The following is a 20,854-nucleotide window of genomic DNA, read 5'->3' on the forward strand; positions in this document are numbered from 1 at the left end:
TGGTTGTGGTTATGATGTTGGCCTATGTGTCCTTGGTGAAAGTTCAGAAACTCACACGGTTAGATGCCGATCCTTTCGGTTGGTACCGGTAAAATGGTTTAGTAGAGCTTGTATAGCCTATTGGAAGACATGTACCTAGATATTCCCAATGTTTTGTATCCACTGCCCTATTTTCTGTTTAAAAATGATTACTTTCATGAACTGATATATAATCTCGCATTGCATCATTTTGAGATGGAAAATGAGGAATGTTTGACAAATGGCATGTATGTGCATTTATCTTATAATTTTGCTAAGATTTATATACTGTGTTAGAGTATCTTTACTAGGCTTTGGCTCATCCTATGTGGAAAATAATTTTCAGGTGCTAATGATATGCCTCCACCAAGGACTCAGCTTGGAAGGACTTAGAGCTTAAGGCTTCCTTTTTGGGGTTTCTTTATGTAAATATTTTGCTCAAGCCTCGGGCTTTACTTGCATTGAGTTTAAACTCATTTTGTTGTAACCAAGTATCGTCTTGGAAAGTTGTAAGCTATTAGGGCATTTCTTATTTGATTTTAGTTTCCTTTTCACTCTTGTATTAGTGTCATATGCTATAGATTCAGAATATAGGATTTATGAATATACGTTGCATATGTCATCTTTTGTAATGATCAAAGGTAATATGAATAAAAGATATGAGATTATTGATCAATTGTGTCACTATTATGAGTTGGGTTAATGTGAATTATTTTGAGGCATTACAACTCATTCCCACACCGGAGGGATTTTTTGGCCAACCCCGGTTGAGCAGTCCTGACTATGTCTCTATTTTGCAGGCCCTTGGTTCTTGGATAATCCAATTTAGTCGCAAAGCTCCGATCCACTTCATCTAGTGCGAGATTCAGTATGCACACCATAGAACAAAAAGCTTTTAGAAACCAGATAATGATAGTACTAGAGAGAGATCATGCAATACAACCTAAAGCAAATCAAACCCACGAAGATGTCACACAAATGGGATGCAAAAACACCATAATTTGATCAATTGAATAGTAACAGAGGCCTACCTTAAGAAAAAAGAAGGAAAAAAACAAAAACAAAGCTTTAATATTGTTTTCTTGGCTTGGAGTAGTCCCATCCCCACTCTTGCTTTTGTTGGTTGTAGAGAGCTTTGCTTTATATATATTTGGATTTTACTGCTTCATTTTGCATGACTACTTTGTTTGTTATGTACCCTCTCTAGTAGTGTTTGGTATCATGAACAAGCTCTGTTCGGTTAAGTTTTGAGAATTTGTTTTTATTTTATTTTATTTTAAAGCTAGTTTGGTAAAAAAAACAATGGGATGAAAATAATTTTTAAAAAATAAAAGATGATTGTTTAGTGTTTATTTTTGTCAAAACTAGTTTGTAATTTTTTGAAAAACTTTCACAAATAGATTCTGAAAACTCAACCAAGCAAAGTCAGTCTATGAGTCTCAATTTTACCCTTAAATATTTTATATATTGTGTCAATTTAGTCAAATTGATAATACCTTTTTAAAAATTTAATTGAAATTAATCGACATATATAGACTCTTTTAATCAACATATATGAAATTAATCAACATAATATAAAATATTATAGGGAAAAATTAATACGATAGGAACTACAATATAATATAAAATATTAAATGGAAAAATTAATTCTATCGGAACTACAAGACTACATTGATACAACGGAAAAAGTTAATTTGAATTTTTTAGTTTTTAATTTTTAATTTATTATTATGTGAATACCATCCGTACAGTTGTCAGACTAGCTGCTGATCAGTTCAATAACTTCGGTTGTCCATTTTGCATTGATTTACTTTGATTGATTTGAAATAATTTCTCTTCGTAATTGCCTAGAAATGTTTCAAATTGACAATTATATATGAATTTTGAATACAGAAAAACGTTTTTTTCCAAGAAGCATAGCCATGGCTTCCGTGCAAGGAATGCAATTGCAACCACAACCCATCATCATGATGCTAGTACTAGTACAAGTAGTAGTGGTGGTGGTATTGTCATTATCAGCAGCAACAATTGCAGCACCAAGAGAACAAGAGTTGAAAAATCTTGGCGGCACGAACCGTTGTGGGAATTTAGACATCTCATACCCATTCGGCGTGGAAGCGAATTGTTATCTGAATGATAATTTTTTTCATTAATGGTAGTGATTCCCAGCCATATTTATGGGACACTAATATCGATGTTACAAATACATCGCCTGAGGAGGGTGAGTTACGCATCATGAATGACGTATCCCGCCATTGTTATGACAAGTCTGGTAAACTATTACCAGACGGCTTCGATGGATCGTTCACCATTTCCACATTCTCCATATCGAATGGCAAGAACAAGTTCACTGCTATCGGTTGTGACACATCGGGATCTGTCCAAATCACTGATAAAACGGTTCTTTGGTAGCAACTGGATGTCGGTCTCAATGGTCTGGAATTGGTTGCTGCCAGACCTCCATCCCAAAAGGAGTTGGCCAGCTCTATATTTCTGCAAAAAGCTTCTCCAAACATGCGAATATAACGGACTTCAATCCCTGCAGCTATGCCTTTGTTGTTGAAGATGGTGCGCTTAATTTCTCCACAACTTACCTTTACGATTTTAAACCAGAAATGGTGCCGATTGTACTTGATTGGGCCACCTGGGAATTATACGTGTTCTTGTCCCAATAGATGCCATGGTGATGGCAAAACAGATGCAACACGTTGCATTGCTGATCCAGTTTTTGGGCTTCAAATTGTGATTCGTATATATATATATATATATATATATATATATGTCACTGGTAATTATAATGCCATACATGTCAAAAGTAAAATAAATAAATTACAACACCTAATTCACATAATTAATGAACTAGTAGTAAACCGTACCATGCAGGTGACTTTATAAATTAAAAATATATATATTGTAATTATCTTGAAATAATTTAATATTTTGTTCTTGTGCTACATATGAAATTTATAAGTTAATTTTTATATTTATAATTTTTTAAATTATTAGTTTAAAAAAATTACAATATGAATATAAATCTATTTAGTGCAATTTTGATAATTTGTATTAAAAAAATCAAACCTAATTAAATGAGGTTAAATGAGGTATGATATACCTCTTTTTGTTATGAAAATATACAAATTTAATAGTTATAATTAAGACAAATATACAATTTTATTATTAAATGTGAAGTGAAATGATATTTAACAATAATTGATATGGTGTTTGTGAGAACCCAAATATAAAAATTAAGTAAATAATTAAATAATAATATTACAATCTCAAATATTTTGGTGGTGAATTCTAAGGTGTAAATTAAATATTATTGGAGGATCTTTTAATTAATTTTAAACCTAAAATAAATTTATGGTGAAAGTCATTGATTTAGAAGCAAGATTTATTATTAAAAAAAAAAATAGAGAAGAGGGTGTTACTTGAACTCTAGACCACAAAATTAATAAGTTAGACTCTTACCATTTGAATTGCATGTAACTTATATATGTATTTTGTATATTTATCTATCTATTTGACCTAAGCGTGCCCACCACTAGTATAAAATAAAATAAACACAAACCCTAACTCTTGTTATAATTGTTTTCCACAACACTAGCAGCCCTAGCAGCCGTGGGTTTATGAAGGAAAGAGAGGGGTTTTTCAATCATCAAGATTATTGTTGTAGCCAAGAAGGAGAGCTTTGGGTGTGTTGTGCTGTGTGGCCTCCTAGGTTTTCTTCTCTTCTTTCTTTGTTCTGTCCTTATTCTATAATTATTTTATTCATTCATGAAGAGGTTGTAGGTTTATGTATTTTGTATATATATGCAAACACTGTTAAGAAATCTGAGGAGCTAAATTTATGTGTAAAGAATGGGTGTTATTCTTAGTTCAAAAATTCTGCACAGAATCGCAAACTTTAAAAATCAAGAAACCATATCAAACTGGTGAATTTTAATTTGGAATTTTTACAGTAGATCAATTACATATTGAATTGCATATCTGATTTTTTTCATAATTTTTGGGAGTCGAAATCCATATAAATTGAGGTATTCAAATCTGTCCAGGAAACCAGTCCGAAACAGTAAATTCGGGATTTTTGTTCTCTTTGGGTATAAATCCAAAAATTATCAAATTAGTGTCATTAGAACCGGTTACGAGACTAGTTTCGTATGTTTTTGACCTTGCATTGATTGCTCGTGTATATTAAGAGAACCGTCAATTTCTTTAAAGTGCTGCAGAAAACAACCTGTTTGGATATAATAAATTGTAGAAAATTATTTTGATAAGCAAATCAAGTGAAATAAATTGGGTTTGAAACTTAGGATATATTAGATCATATCTGGAGGTTATTGGAATTTTTCGAATAGCGTGGAGTGGGTTTTGAAATTTTCAAAGTTAGCGAATAGATTGGGAAAACTTGTTTAAAACACTGTTTCATCTTAAAGTTATTTTTAGTTAAGTTTCGATCGGAATCTTGTCTTGGGTGATTTTAGACCTTGAAGAATATGAACTTAGGTAATATTTAAGAGTAACGGTGAGTTGGGTTGAGCCGTGTTAGTGCGCTTTAGTTTGAGGTTACTTAGTTCCTATTTTTTTTTAGTATTTTTAAATTAATTGTGACGCGTAGTTTTTATACTTGGTTCAGGCCACTAGTTGGACTTTTACACTCTATTCGAGGATTATATTATTGCGTTTCAGGTGAGTAGTTTCATGCTACATATTTTTATAAATGTTCCCCTACCCTGAACTGTTGGAAAATTAAATTGTTGTTTCATGATTAAGCTGTTTTGATAAATTATTATATTATCAATTGAATCAAATTATTTCTGAAACATGTGTGAACTTGGCATACTGTAAACTATTTGTTTTGGTCTCATGTTTATAATGATGAACTACCATGTTTTGCAAACTGATGTGTATTGATTATTGGGACCATGTGTGTATTTAGTCCAGGGAAATTATTCCACTGTGTGTGGTGACTCTGGCCACTAGGGAACAGATCCGGGTTGGGCCGTGATGACTCTAGTGCTCAACGATTGTAAGGAAAAGACCTTTAAAAACAACTAGGTGACCTTCAATCGGATCGTCTTTGAGAAAAGGCCCAGGTGCCACCCTGAGGATGACTCTTAGTTCGATATTGGATCCAACGAGGCTTATAGCCTGAGAAATGTGTGGCAGATTATTTGTTTTTATTGGTACCCAGAAAATTATTGGTGTTCATGTTATAATCTGTTTTAAGTGAAAAATGTCGTTTATCATGTTCTTGCGAGACATGAGTATTTTAAGTGTTGAATTGTGGAACCTTCTTTTTGAAATAGATTGTATTTACCAAACTGTATGCCAATCTAGTTCCTGTGATATATATCTTATTTTGGAATTGAACCCTGTTTTCAAAACTGTATTTACTATCCATGTTGCTACTCACTGAGCTATCAGCTGACTTAGTTGTTTACCATTTCCAGGTGTTAGAAGGACTTAGAGTGGACTCATGGCGTAGCGGGGACTCAATTGCATGGACCTCTAGGGCATTCCTTTAGTTTAGAGTGTTATGTCAAGTTTGTGCATATTTATATTTATTCTTATCGAAGTTCATTTAGGATTATTTTTTATATGTGGGTTGTTTATATCCCATAAGTTTGGATGGTTTTTTATTACGGTTGATTTTGCCGTTTATAATTGTGACATGTCTGGATTGAGTTTTGGTTATTTATTATTGGACTATTGTTCAATTGTTCAAGGTGAAATTGAATGCGTGTTTAGGCTTACGTGTGCCTTGGGCTAAGGCCCTGTGGGCCACGGCCGGTCATGCCCGGATTTGGGGTGTGACAGTGTTTATATTTTTAAGGAAAAATTATTCTAAGGTCCCTTTCCCAATTTTAGTAATGAAAGAGATCCATAATATTATTTTTAGATGTCTAAGATCTCTAAACCCACACCCATATATTATATCAGAGAAATTTGAGTCTCTCTCTCCGATCTTCATTCTATCCAAACCTAACTCTCTCTCTATATACATATTCCTCTATCTCTCTGCTCATTTCTCCTCTCTCGGTATCATACTGAACAGTAGTAGCAACGACGAAGAAGCCAACGAAGATCTGAGCTTGAAAATCGTCAAAAAAGCAATGCTACGAGCTTGTAGCTCCAGCCAACGGAACGACTCAGAATCAAAGGTCGATCATTCTTCATTGCTGTTGCAAGAAGATGAAGTTGTGATGAAAAATTTGAAGAGCAAGAGTAAAAGGAAGAAGGAAAAGAAGAGCAAGAAGGTGAAAAAGCAAGAAGAAACTGTGAGTACCTGAATTTAATTGCAAAATTGAATCTTTATATGTGTATCAAACTCAATAAAATACCTTTTTCCTTGTGTATATCATCTCTTTGGTTGCCTAGAAAGCTGAGAAAAACATAGGAAACTGAAATTTTGAGTTTTACGTACTCTGACTTGTGTTTTGATTTCTCTAATTTAGATTGAATTTTCTACAATTTTGATTGAATTTCTCTGGTTCGGACTAGAGAAATTCTTTGAGTTGGATTGAATTTTCTCTAGCTTGGATTGAATTTTCTCTGGTTTGGACCTGAGAAATTTTCTGATTTAGATTGAATTTTCTATGATTTTGATTGAATTTCTATGGTTTGAACCAGATATATTCTCCGGTTTGGATTTAATTTTCTCTGGTTTGGAGCAGAGAAATTCTCTAAATTGAATTTTCTCTGTATCGATTTAAGAGACATTAGATATTATGGAAATATTGAGTGTCCTTTATACTATAAAATCTTAATATCAGGACCTTAAAAAAAATTTCCCTATTATTAAGCCATTAATTTAAGTTACATTTCTTTTTATTTCAATTTCAAAACTAAAAATACAATATGAATGTAGTACGCACACAAATTTCTAATTTTTAGGAATGTGAAGGTTGCAGAGTATTTCTAACATTTTATCATTGTTTTTAATTTTTTTTTTATCTAATTCGATCTTAAATTTGAATATAAAATTTGATATGATATAAATTACTTTAAATTTTTTATTAAAATTTTATCAATTTTTAAAATAACTTTCATTCTTATTCCACTTTTTTTCTTTTCTTCAATTTTGATGAAAAAAAAATAATTTTCAATGCTTCATCTTTTTAAAATTTGTATCAAATTATAATTTGATAAAAAAAAATGTTAAGGGTTGGAGATTCTCTTAATTGAAATTATATTCAAATAGTATCTTCAAATAGTGAAAGTTTGAACATATGGTTGGTTGACATGTATAATTTAATCAAGGGGCATTTACATACAAGTCCTATTTTATGAACTTATAATTCATTAAGTCCTAAATAAAATTATTTGCTCCTTCAAGTCCCATTAATTTTTAGTAGACCAATTTACCCTTCCAATACCTCATCCATTGCTACCAACAATTACTATCTTCATTCTCTCTCTCTCTTACTTTTACATCCACTAATGACAACAACCAAACAGACTCTCTCTCTCTCTCTCTATCTATCTATCTATCTATCTATCTATCTATCTATCTATCTATCTATCTATCTCTCTCAAAACTCCATAGCAGAGAAAGTTTTCAATCACCATAGCTCACAATCATTCGTCTCTTGCAAAGACGGAAACGTCGTTGTCGTTCTCTTGAACACCGCTGCCTCAGACTTGGAGTTTTTACAACAACATTATTTCTAACAGTGCATTCTACTACTTGATCATCATCATCTTCTTCTTTGTCTGGTCGATGATGATCGTCATCGTCGATGATGATATTATTAGCAGAAGTGACTAAAAGTGTTTTGCTAATGGTGTGAATGCGACGACCCGTTGATGTTGTTTTGAAAACCGTTCTCGTCGGAGACAACGTTGTCGTTTGAAATACTAGATCTAGAACTAGATTAGGAGATTTTCAGATCTAGAGGGTGTAGATGGAAGAGGAGAAGGTAAATGTAAGAGAGAGAGTAAATTGATAATATTCTCAATTTTAATCATGAAAAAATTGAGAAATTTCTCGAAACTGATAATATTCTCAATTAATATTAGAAAAAAAAATTAACAAATTTCTTAGTTTTGATAATTATAAACTGAAATCATTCTCTGTTTTGAAATTGAGAACATTCTCAATTTATAATATTCTCAATTTTAATCATGAAGAAAATTGAGAATTTTTTAAAACTGATAATATTCGCAATTCATACTAGAAAAAAAAAATTGAGAAATTTCTTAGTTTTGATAATTATACACTAAAATCATTCTCTATTTTTTAAATTGAGAACATTCTCAGTTTTGGCGTTGACCTAGTTTAACAGCAATGCTATTATATATACACTTATTTAGATTAAAGGGCAAAACATCTTTTTACCTGTAATGGGACTTGTTGGTTCAAAATTTTTTTGACAGGACCTAAGCTACTACTAAATATGTAGATAGGACTTTTAGGTAATTAATCCTTTAATAATTAGTTCTCTTCTTATATTTGTATAAAAACTTACGCTTATGACCACATCATTATAGGTTGGATTATGGAAAAACTTTTGAGGTGTCAAACATTTTTATTTGTAAACATCCTATCTATTGGGGGGGGGGGGGAAAAGAGTAAAAAGAAAAGAAAAAAAAAAGAAAAAGAAATGTGTAGTTTTTGTATATATGTTTATCGGTTTTTTTTTTTTTTTTTTTGTGGACATAGACAACTGATGTTTCAATTTAAAAAATTAAAAAGTACAAAAAAATTGATTGGATTTTTGGGGATAAAAGAAGCCATGTAATTCCGCTATATACTATATAAGATGGACTATTTTAATCACATTAAAAATATATACATTATATTTATAGATTATTCCTATATATTATTCTATTAAATACAACTATAGTGATAACAATTAACTATAATATATATGATAAGTTGTACTAAGCTTTCATTTTCAATTAATTGAATTACAATTAACAAACAAACAAATAGCAGTAATGGTACAATAGGATAGAAGGAGGATAAAAATAAATAACACAATGATATTTAAAAATTCCAAATTTTCCTAGTTATACAAAAATCTAATGTTATAGTAAAAATCTTGAATTCCCAATAAATTTTCACATTTTTTATAAAATAAAAATATAAAAAGTTCGATACCTATTTTTTTAATGTAATTTTATGGCCTTCATTGAAGAAAACAAAATCCAATCAAAAGTATTAGCATACAACAGGCATAGATATTTCGGTTGTAACCATCATCATCAATAATTCTTCTCCACCATGCAAATTTGTAAACAAACACAAAAACCTCACTAAAAGTAAAACTAACAGTAGAGAAAGAGATTTACACAAGGAAAAAAATTAAAACTAAAAAATAAATAAATTTATGGAGTGGTAGGATGTTACCTCCAACACCTTAGTCCTTGCTCAGCCCAATCCGTCAGCTCCTCTGCCAGTACCCGCGAAGTCTAGGAGTTGGAATGACTAATCAAATTATTCTTTCAATAAGACTTGAAAATTGATTAATTTATCCCATCAAGTGATTTAAACTCTTGATAGATATACATCAAAAAAATAGATAGTTATATTACTAAATCATAATTCAAATTTAGATATTGTAATATCTTTCGATATTCATATCTAAATTCTTATCTTCTTTATTTTTGTGTTGTTTCTATTCGTTTTTCTTTTTTAAATTTATTTAAGATGGAATTGTGAGTTTCTATTTTTTTTAATTTATTTGTGATTTTTATTTGTTTTTAATTATTATTATTTAGGTAAATTATGATATGAGTTGTATAAGTGATAGACATGTGAGTTTTATTGATTTAAAGTATGATAGTGAGAGATATTTTCAAATTAGATTTGTTTAGATAAACTTTAAAGATTTTTAAAATTTAAAATAGGATATTGAGAGGCAAAAGAAAGATTTTAACTAAATAAATAGAAATCAAATTTATTAACTTTATTTGTTTGCATATCTGATTTTTAATTATTTTTTTATTTTTGGTTATGTTATAATATAATATACAAGATATAATAAGATAGGGGCTATAACGATCCCGGTTGTCCCTTTACTGTTCTGTTGTATTCCGGACTCGGTTCCGTGAAGTTGGTAGTTGTATCTATCTTGTTGCCGTCCTTTAATTCCATTTGTTTGAGTTTTAGGACGTGTTGGGTATGTTTCGAGCAGGTGGGTAGAACCTTGGTCTAAAATCTTGTTGCCAGGCTTTTGGTCATTCCGCTCGAGCGGGTCGTTTGGCACTCGAGCGGAGAGTGTACACTCCCAGTATTTCGTGTCCCTGCAAAACTTCTGCATGTGTGATTTCTACGCTCGAGCGGGTTTCCTGCGCTCGAGCGGGTCGCGCTCGAGCGGGTTTGTTGGCGCTGGAGCAGGTAGTACTGTCTTGGTGAAAGTTCTGGGAGAGGGAGATTTGCGCTCGAGCGGACTGGTTTTCTCGCTCGAGCGGATGTACTTTATTCTTGTGTCTTGGCGCTCGAGCGGGCCTTCTTGCGCTCGAGCGGACCTAGTTTTTGTTCTTGATGCTCGGGCGTTGTGTTTTCCGCTCGAGCGGGAATGTCGTATATCAGTTGGCTGTGGGGCATTTTTAAATCACTTTTTCTCATCTCTTCTCTCTCTTACTTTTTCGAAAACTCCATTGTTGAGCCTCTCTCTCTAGAACCTTGCCTTCTCTCTAGGTATTGATCTAGTTAGAGTTGTTTCCTCACCTTTGGCCTTTACAAAAAAGTTGTTGATCGTCGAGGGCTATCTTTTGATCCAAGAAACTTTTGATTTGGAGCAACTTTTTTTTCGTCATCTTCTTCATTGGGTGTCATCTTTTGAGGTAGGGATTCCTACTCACTCTTATGGTCTTTGACATAGATCTTTGGTTGTTTTGATAAAGTGTTGAAGTTGGGAAAATTTGGGACCTAGGGTTTCAAAATGTTAAAAGAGGGTTTGTTATTTTGATCCTAAAATGGGTATCGTTGGGTTTCAAAATAATGATATTATTGTTGGTTGTTGATATATAGGCCATTTGGGCCAATATTGGGAAATGGGGTAGAAAACCCTAATTTGTGGTGTAAATTAATTGGTATAATTAATTTGGGAAAGTTATGGATTTATGAAATTGAGTTATAAATAATGAAATTGGTTCATTATGTGACGGACTAGGGGAGTTGGATTTGTTAATCGCTCAGTTTTGAAAACATTGATAATTTATCTGTTAATGCATGTATTATCTGTTTAGATATAATTGCTTTGGGCTATCGGTGGAAGGTAGTTGTGATTGTTGTTGACAATGCATGATGATTAGGCAAACTAAAACTAATCAATTGGATGTGTCATAGAGTATGACGGTTGATAGAATACATTTGCGTTATGTATTGATTGATTGTGTATATGACCTATGTGTATATACGTTGTGTGTGTGTGGGAGGAGATAGGGGATGTACTCCACGGTTTAGGGGAAGATAGGGGATGGACCTCTAAACCGGATGTTGTTTGGGAGGAGACAGAGGATGGACTCCACTGATACAGCTCATATGCTTGTCAGATAATGTGGTGATACAGCTCATATGTATATCTATGGAAGTGTTGATATAGCTCATATGCTTATCTGTTGAAGTGTGGATACAGCTTGTATGCTTATCTGTTGAGATGTTGATATAGCTAGTAGGCTTATCTATCGTGTAATGAGAAACGTTTAATATGAGTCACTGTCTCATGAAAATTGTTGGCCAGGTTCTGAGCCGTTGTTGTAATTGGGAAATTGGATAGGAATGGAAAATGAAATGGAACATGGACATAGTGGTCATGTAAAGGAAAACGGATTATGAAATGATTTATGGGAATTGAACATTTATCAATTGCTAATGTCTTAGTTATTGCTCATACTGTGTTTAGCATATCTCTACTGGGCGTTGGCTCACCCTATATGGGACATTATTTTCAGGTACAGGTAGCATGCCACCTCCAAGGACATAGCTTGGATGCTGATGATGAGAGTTGAAGACTCTTTTTGATTATTTTGTTTGTATTACATGTATATCAAGCCAAGGGCTTATTTTGTATAGAGTTAGTACTCTTCTTTTGTGTAACCAAGTGTTGACTTGGAAAGCCGTAAGCCCATTGGGCATTTGCTTTTGTTGTTAACATGTAATACCGTTGTAAAATTTACTCTGATGAATAGAAATGGTTGGTTTATTTTATATCAATGCATGTCAAAAGTGATGGGTTTTATGTATTATTTTGAGGGCATGACAGGGGAATTTTTTTTTAAAACCCCTGATATTAAGATTTTATAAGATAAATAACATACAAAATTTTCAAAGTAGTTAGGGTCTCTCAACATTTTCATAGAGAAAATTTGACTTAGAGAAATTTCGCCTGACTTAGAGAAATTTCAGCCCCGACACAGAGAAATTTCTCTTATTTCACAGAGAAATTTTGAAATTAGATTTGCTTATATAGACTTCTAAGATTTTTAAAATTTAAAGTTGGATATTGAGAGGCAAAAGAAAGATTTTAACTAAATAAATAGAAATCAAATTTATTAATTTTATCTGTTTGTTGCATATCTGAATTTTTATTTTTATTTTCTTTTTGTTTGTTATGTTATAATATATTATATAAGATGGGAGAAATTTTTTTTAAGGTCCCTGATATTACGATTTTATAAAATAAATGACATACAATATTTTCATAGTAGTTAAGGTCTCTCAACATTTTCACAAAAAAAAAAATTTGACTTGGGGAAATTTCGCCTGACTCGGAGAAATTTCGCCTGACTGAAAGAAATTTTGGCTCCGACATAGAGAAATTTCAATGATTTCACAGACAAATTTTGAAATTTCTCTGATATGATCACAGAGAAATTTCATCGAGGGACCTTAGCTAATAAAAAAAATATCTTGGACCTCTCCTGCTACACAAAGTTAGAGAGGGATGTTTCATTAATTTTCCTAATAAGATATAGATAAATACCTACAATTCTTGTAAAAAATATTATCTAATTTTTTGGAGATAGAGAATGAAAGCATGTTTTAATACTTTCTTTTGGAAATCGGTAAGAGAGATATGATGGAGATATGACGCAGATATTATAAAATAATTTTGTTATTTTTCATTTGAAATCCATAAATTAAGGGATAATAATTATTTCTAAAATAATTAAATAAATAAATCAGCCAATAGCTTTTTATAATCTATTTTGTAAATTAAAAAATCAATAATTTTATAATAAGAGTTTGGAACTCTTAGGAGATTTCTCACTAAAAGCCCCGTCTTACTTATATAATATATAGATTTTGAAGAATTTATGTATGACCTACCTCCCCAAACTCACATCCTTTCATACTCAAGTAACTTAACAGAATATTTATAATTTTTAATAGAGTAATGTTATATAAATTAATAAATTTTACAATTTTATCTTAACTGACTCATATGATACATATCATATTATTTCAAAGGTGTGGCTTGTATCTAGTCCGTAATTGGATTGAATGGTTGTTACGACTCAAACCCGCCCATATAGGTTTAGTGTCATAACCGGCCAGTAATCCTGGGATTACCAAAGGCCTCTAAACAAATTAGACAAAATACAAGGGCTAACGGAAGCAAATATAAATATACAACATCCATAAAGCTGTGTAGACATACATAGAATAGGAAATTTAAAACTTATATTTATAAACATATGTGACGTCATCAGAGTGTCAGCCTTACATCACCATAGATGCAAATAAACCCAAAGAAACTGTCCAAACAAACAAAAGAAAATAACTTAAACTTGCATCATGTTCACAAAACTCGATCACAAAACATTTCGGAACCTCCTCGGGAGGCACACCAATTGGCTGACTTAAACAGATCTCCAGGTGAACCTCATTAGGCCTGGTCCTGCTCCTGATCACCTAAATACATAAATAATACGGTAAGCTGGAGCCCAATGAATAATAACAGGGTAAAGGTTTTAATGAATGATGTCCATAGCAAATTCAAAAATCAGAATTCAAATCATAAACAAATTCACATTCATATTCGTATTCAGAGTTCACATATTCCATATGATCATACGTGGTACATCCATTAGCGCTAACAAATCCGATGACCCATAAAGGGACAGCCATAAAGGCATTTCAATGACTCATGTGCACAGAGACGTTTCCAATGACTCGTAAAGGGACGGCCATAAAGGCATTCTGATGACCGACAAAGGGACGGTCATAAAGGCATTCCGATGACCCATAAAGGGACGCATATCATATGATGCTAAGGATGCCACAAATACATTTCAAAAATTTAGACAATCATTCATTCATACAAAGAATAGCATTTTAGAAAAACTGATCGTTTCATATCATCAAAAAATAATTAAAGTCAAACATAACTTTACAAAGTTATTACTCACAGATGGCTCCAATAACAGATCAGACAAATCAAACAAACCAAACGGCTAATGCGCGTGACTTATACAAACACATAGTAGATACACATTGAAACACACATTCGGAAAACACTTAAACTCATTTCTTTTCTATCTCGGTGTGTTTCTACTCCTTATCCACATTATTATGTCTCAATTAAGGCTTATGAATGCCTAGGATGCAATGAGGATATCAAAATGTGTGTTGCAACACTTAGTCAAATTTCTGAAAACAGGGTCTTCGCTCGAGTGCAAGCTTGGTCACTCGAGCGGATTGCAAAATTCTATAAAACTTCTGGGAGCTCTCATTTTATGCTTGAGTGCAACTTCTGGTTGCTCAAGCCAAGGTTCAAAAATAGGCACGGTCGCTCGAGTGGCTCGAGGGCATGCTCATGTCTGCAAAAGTACTAGGAGCATGAATTTTACGCTTGAACCGAATTTTGGTCGCTCAAGCGAAAATGTGAAACAAAGAGTGGTCGCTCGAGCGATCTCGAGCGCAGGTTCTATCGCTCGAGCGATAATGCAGAATTTTGAAATTTCCAGATTGTTGTTCAAGATGTAAAACTCAATGTCAAATCTTTAAAACACATTCTTTGGGCTCAAAACTTGAGAAAACATGTCTAAACTTGTAAAACATCAAGAATTAAGGATCATTTCGCAAAATCAAGGCCCAAAAGTAAATCAATTGTCCAAAATTCAACTTGAAACTTTCAAAGCATAACATGCATGACTTGTCATGAACTCAAACCTTCCAAAACATGATCAAATGAGGTAAGATGATGAGAAACTTGATAAATTCTTAAAACAAAGCCAAGATAGACACATGCATGTGAGATTTGTTTGAAATTCAAACTAAAAATGTGATGAAAAAGCATGCATGAATGATATGATCTTCCTTTCTATTTCACAAGCTCAATTCTTGCATTACTCAACTTAATTCTCTAGAGTTCATGTCCTTGATAACATAATTATATAATCTAAGGGTTGAATTCTTATATAGGCTTTCCAAAATGATCTCTAAAGGCATAATCCTTGAGTTTCTAAGTCCAAACCCTTGAATTCCCTACAATTCTTCTTTGCTTCCATGAATTCAACTCTTTCTAGGCTTCTCTCTCTCTCTCTCTCTCTCTCTCTCTCTCACATTTTGAGTTCAAGAAGATGATGAAATGCTAGTGTCTAACATAATCTGGAGTCAATTGTGCCTTATGTAGGCTTAGTTAGGTTACATTAATTAGTTTGAGTTAAGAATAGGTAGTTAGGATTATTTTATTCTAATTAATTGGTTCTGAATCGAATTTCAATCAAACCTATCATAAAATTTCAAAAATTCCAAATAACACATAAACCAAGTCAATTTAGTGATCAGATGCTAATAAGGCCTTCAATTCTCATAATGACACAAAAACACAGATAGATCTGCCTACGTCAAACAAATATAAACACATATAACACAATACACATGTAACGCCCCAAAATAATACAATGATTTCAACCCATAAGCAGAAAGACAATTGAAATAATATACTTTCATTCATCGGAGTCCGTATACAAAAGATAACACATGCGATATACATTCACAAACTGTTCATCCTGAATCTACAACATGTGTTGCAATGATAAAAGAATTGAAAACTAAACAGATAATCATATGCCCTATAGGCTTACATCTTTCCAAGTCATTGCTTGGTTACAACAAAAGTGAGCCTAGCTCAATACAATTAAAGCCCTTGGCTACACAAAAAGAATACAACAAAAGAAAGAAGTTCTTGCTCCCAAACGTCCCTTCAAGCTATTGCCTTGGTAGAGGTATATCACCAACACTTGAAAATGATTTTCCCCAAATAAGGTGAACCAAAACCCAATAGGAACAATCTAACACAATCTATGAGATTTAATGAAGATATAAGAATAAGGTGCATTTACAATGCCAGTAGTAAAACATTCATATTCTGTATAGTCATAAAGTACCAAAGTTCAAGCTAAATTATTTCATCTCAATTTATGAGCCAATTTCATTATCTTTCAAACAACCCATTTGAGACTATAACTCAGTGGTTCCCAAATTAACACAATCATCACACAAGCACTTCAATTTTCCATTTTACAAAAATTCCGTCCACTGAATCAGCACCCATGTATACGCACGGTTTCGGAACTTTTCACCCAGGACACATAGGCCACCTTAGTTCAATGGAGTCCATCCCCTATCTCCTCCCAAACAATGGAGTATATCCTCTTTCTCCTCCCAAAACATCATACATATACAATGTATTTAAAAGTTAGTCATATTCAATGACAATCAACAAAAGATTAGTTTTAATTTACCTAATCCTCATCAATTTCTACAACAAGCATATATGTCCTCCACCGATAGCCCAATACAGATATTTATGAACAAATATTCAATCTCTAGACATATAATTTATTCAAATTTCCATGGGTCTGAGGTGATATATATTTCCAACTCCACAATTTATTTCAATATTCTTTCAATTTCATCTTTACAACACCAATTCTATTTATTTATACAAAATAAATATTTAAACAATTTTAGGGCAAACTCCCTTTTTCCCAATATCAACCCAAAGGACAAAATCAACTATTGTAACCCAATATAACCTCATTTTCAAACCCATGACTATTTATATTACCTTCACTAGAAACTCCTCTTTTGATTTTGCATCCCAAACCCTAGGTTTGTCCAAAATACTCTCAAAACCCACCATTGTTACACAACAACCAATAACTAAGTTAAAAACCATAAGAAGGTGTAGAAAATCCCTACCTCAAGCTTAGAAGACCAAAACAACAAGGGAGAAACTTCAAAGATGTCAAAACCAACTTCTACTCGGATCAAAACGGAGCTCTTGAGGCGCTCTACCTTTTTCTCAAAGGCACTAGGGTAAAGATCCTAATGGATCTAGGTAAAAATGTAGAGAGAATGTGAGTTTTAGAGAGAGAGTCTCAAGATCTAGGTTTTTGGAAAGTTTTAGAGAGATAGAGAGGAACGAAAAAGTGAACTAAAAAGTCTTCTTCACGGACTGATATACACATAGTCCGCTCGAGCGCAAAATACATATTTTCAGAAGTTTTGCAAACGAAGGACATTGCTCGAGCTCAAGATTGGCCGCTCGAGCATCCACCTGCTGGAGCATAAGAAATGCCGCTCGAGCATAGAATACCCTCCTCCAGTATTTTGCAGGTCTGCAAAAATACTGAGAGTTTGCAAAGCCCGCTCGAGTGTAAGAAATGCCGCTCAAGCGGAGGGGCAAAAATCTGGACAACAAAGGTTCGAAAATCAAACAACCAGCCTGAACCAAACAAGACCAATACAATCTAACAACTAAATTTAAGGAAGAATAGGAGGGAAAAGACATGAACAACCATACGAGGCTACGAAATTAGAGTCCAAAATACAAAATGAGTCGGGCCTAAACCAGAAACGCTATAACCTCCCCCCTTAAGGAATTTTGTTCCTGAAATTTTGAATCAAGTTCAAAATTAGTATTATACCATCCACACAATGTTAATCTAACAAGTTTAGCACCATGAACCACTCTCCGGTCATCCATTCTTATCAACTCGATACACGAGTTCCAATATTGAAAGTACAATTTACAATTTTCCTAAAACATTTACAATGTTTAAACCAAAATCCAAGTTTTCAAAATTTGCACAGCATATATCATGCTTCCAAAAGTGATACAACACACACGATATTCCATATTCTCAAAACATATACAATGCTTATATTGAATCCATGTCTCCAAACACCCCATAACATATACAATGTTCTCGTGTTTTAAAACATATACAATGCTTTTACATTTCATTAGCATAATCAAAATCTCAATATATGTTCAAACACCAACAAATAAGTTTGGATATTTCTATCGGACTTCCAATTCACGTTCCTAAGTTGCTTCCTCAACTCCGTGATGTTTCCATAATACCTTAACCAAAGGGATTGTCTTGCCTCACAAAACTTGGTCCCGTGTATCCAAGACTCTCACCGGTCTCTCCTCATAAAAGGCATCCTCATCTTCCTCTAAGTCGGTCCAATCCAACACATACGATGGATCCGGCTCATACTTCCAAAGCATGCTAATATGAAACACATCACGAACCCCGTAAAGTTGTGGCGGTAATGCCAAACGGTAAGCTACCTCTCTGATCCGCTCAAGGATCTCGAAAGGCCAAATAAATCGAGGGGACAACTTCCCACTCTTCCCAAATCTCATCAAACCCCGCCGAGGTGATATCTTCAAAAAGACATGATCTCTCACCTCAAAAGACAAGGGTCTTCTCTTATGGTCGGCGTAACTTTTCTGGCGACTTTGAGCCGTAACTTACCTTTTACGGATAAGTGCCACTTTCTCCATCGTTTCCCGAACCAACTCTGACCCCAACAAAGGTGCATCACCCACCTTGGCCCAACACACCGGAGATCTACACAGTGGGCCATACAAGGCCTCAAACGATGTCATGCCAATACTCCATTGGAAGCTATTATTATAAGCAAATTCCACTAAGGGAAAATGCCTCTCCCACGATCCCTTGAAGTCAATGACGCAACCTCGAAGCATATCCTCAAGGATCTGAATAGTACGCTCGGATTGCCCGTTAGTCTGAGGGTGGTACTCAGTACTAAAGGTCAATCTAGTGCCCAAGGCACTCTGCAAGCTCTGCCACAACCGAGCTGCGAAACGTAGATCTCTATCCAAAACAAGCGTCACAGGGACCCCATGCGACCTCACTATGTCCCTAATGTACATGTCAGCAAGATAATCTACTGAATCACCCACACGCATAGGTATAAAGTGCGCAGACTTGGTTAACCGGTCAACTACTACCCAAATGGCATCACTACGCCGTTGAGTCCTCGGAAAGCCCACAACAAAATCCATCGTGGCATGCTCCCACTTCCACTTGGCTATAGGCAAAGGTTGCAACAAATCCACTGGCCTCTGATGCTCGACCTTCACTTGCTGACAAGGCATTTTGATACAAACACGACTACATCATTCTTCATACCTTTCCACCAAAATTCTTGCAATTCTTCATTTTGATTCTTTTAAACCAAAATATTTTCCAGATGCAGTCTTTGTGTTAAAAAAAAAAATGACTAATTTGAAATGCAGGTTTTGCCATTGGTGGAACGGTTGTTTTAGTGAGTAGCTCTTGGTTGTATTGGATTTTTAGGAAAAGAAAGCTCATCAAGCTTAGAGAACAATTCTTTAGGCAGAATGGTGGATTGATGTTACAACAACAACTCTCTAGACAAGACAAACTGACACAGGAATTGATTAAAATCTTCACTTCAGAAGAGCTCAAGTAGGCTACCAACAACTATGATGAGAATAGAATTGCTAGCCGAGGAGGTTTTGGAATAGTTTACAAGGGAATTCTACCAAAAAACAAGATAGCGGCTATCAAGAAATCCCATATGGTGGATAAAAGTCAAATAGAGCAATTCATCAATGAGGTGGTCGTGCTGTCACAGATCAATCACAGGAATGTGGTCAAACTCTTAGGTTGTTATTTGAAAACTCAAGTCCCTTTACTTGTCTATGAATTCATCACCAATGGCACTCTCTTTGAGCATATACATAATCAAGGCAAGGCATCTAATATATCATGGTAAAATCGTTTGTGAATAGCAGTAGAAACTGCTGGAGTACTATCATATTTGCACTCTACAACGTCGATTCCTATCATCCATAGAGATGTTAAGTCTACAAATATACTCTTAGATGATAATTACACTGCAAAAGTGTCAGACATTGAAGCATCAAGGTTGGTTCCACTAGACCAAAATCAATTAGCCACAGTGGTGAAAGGAACTCTTGGATAGTTAGACCCTGAATACATGCTCACAAGCTAGCTAACTGAGAAAAGTGATGTTTATAGCTTTGGAGTAGTCCTTGTAGAGTTGATCACTAGAAAGAAGGCATTGTCATTCAACAGGCCAGAAGAGGAGATAAATCTGGCTATGTATTTTATTACTTTTACAAACAATGATTGCTTGAACCAAATTATTGATGAACACATGGTAATTGAAGGAAACACTAAGGAGCTCAAAGAAGTTGCTAATCTTGCAAATAGATGCTTGAGAGTAAAAGGTGAGGAAAGGCCTTATATGAAGGAAGTAGTGATGGAACTGGAGGGGTTGATCAGGAAAAAGATATCTAAAAATGGTTTGAATTATGCAGAGACTGAGAACATGCTTGGTAAGGCATCAATTGGATATGTAGTTGGAGTTTATATAAGCAACACAACAACAGTCGGGGTTGATAGCATGGTGGAAGATATGCTATTGCATAGTGGGAGGTGATTTGATTGTTTTATGTTTGTCCATGATGACAACAACTTCATTGATGATTGTTACACTTGCATATAAGTGATGAATTCTTTTAAATTTCTTGTACTTTCTTCTATAAAAGTTTGTTAGCGACTC

The 20,854-nt window shown here is 33.8% G+C and overlaps 1 pseudogene; it reads left to right on the plus strand.

Moving 5' to 3' along the window:
* Positions 1-1,940: 1,940 nt before the first annotated feature.
* On the plus strand, positions 1,941-20,731 carry LOC145821947 (putative wall-associated receptor kinase-like 16; annotated as a pseudogene).
* Positions 20,732-20,854: the final 123 nt, after the last annotated feature.

This window comes from Camellia sinensis, chromosome 3 (genome assembly GCF_055761805.1).
Source record: "Camellia sinensis isolate YWXY chromosome 3, ASM5576180v1, whole genome shotgun sequence".
Lineage (NCBI taxonomy): Eukaryota > Viridiplantae > Streptophyta > Magnoliopsida > Ericales > Theaceae > Camellia > Camellia sinensis.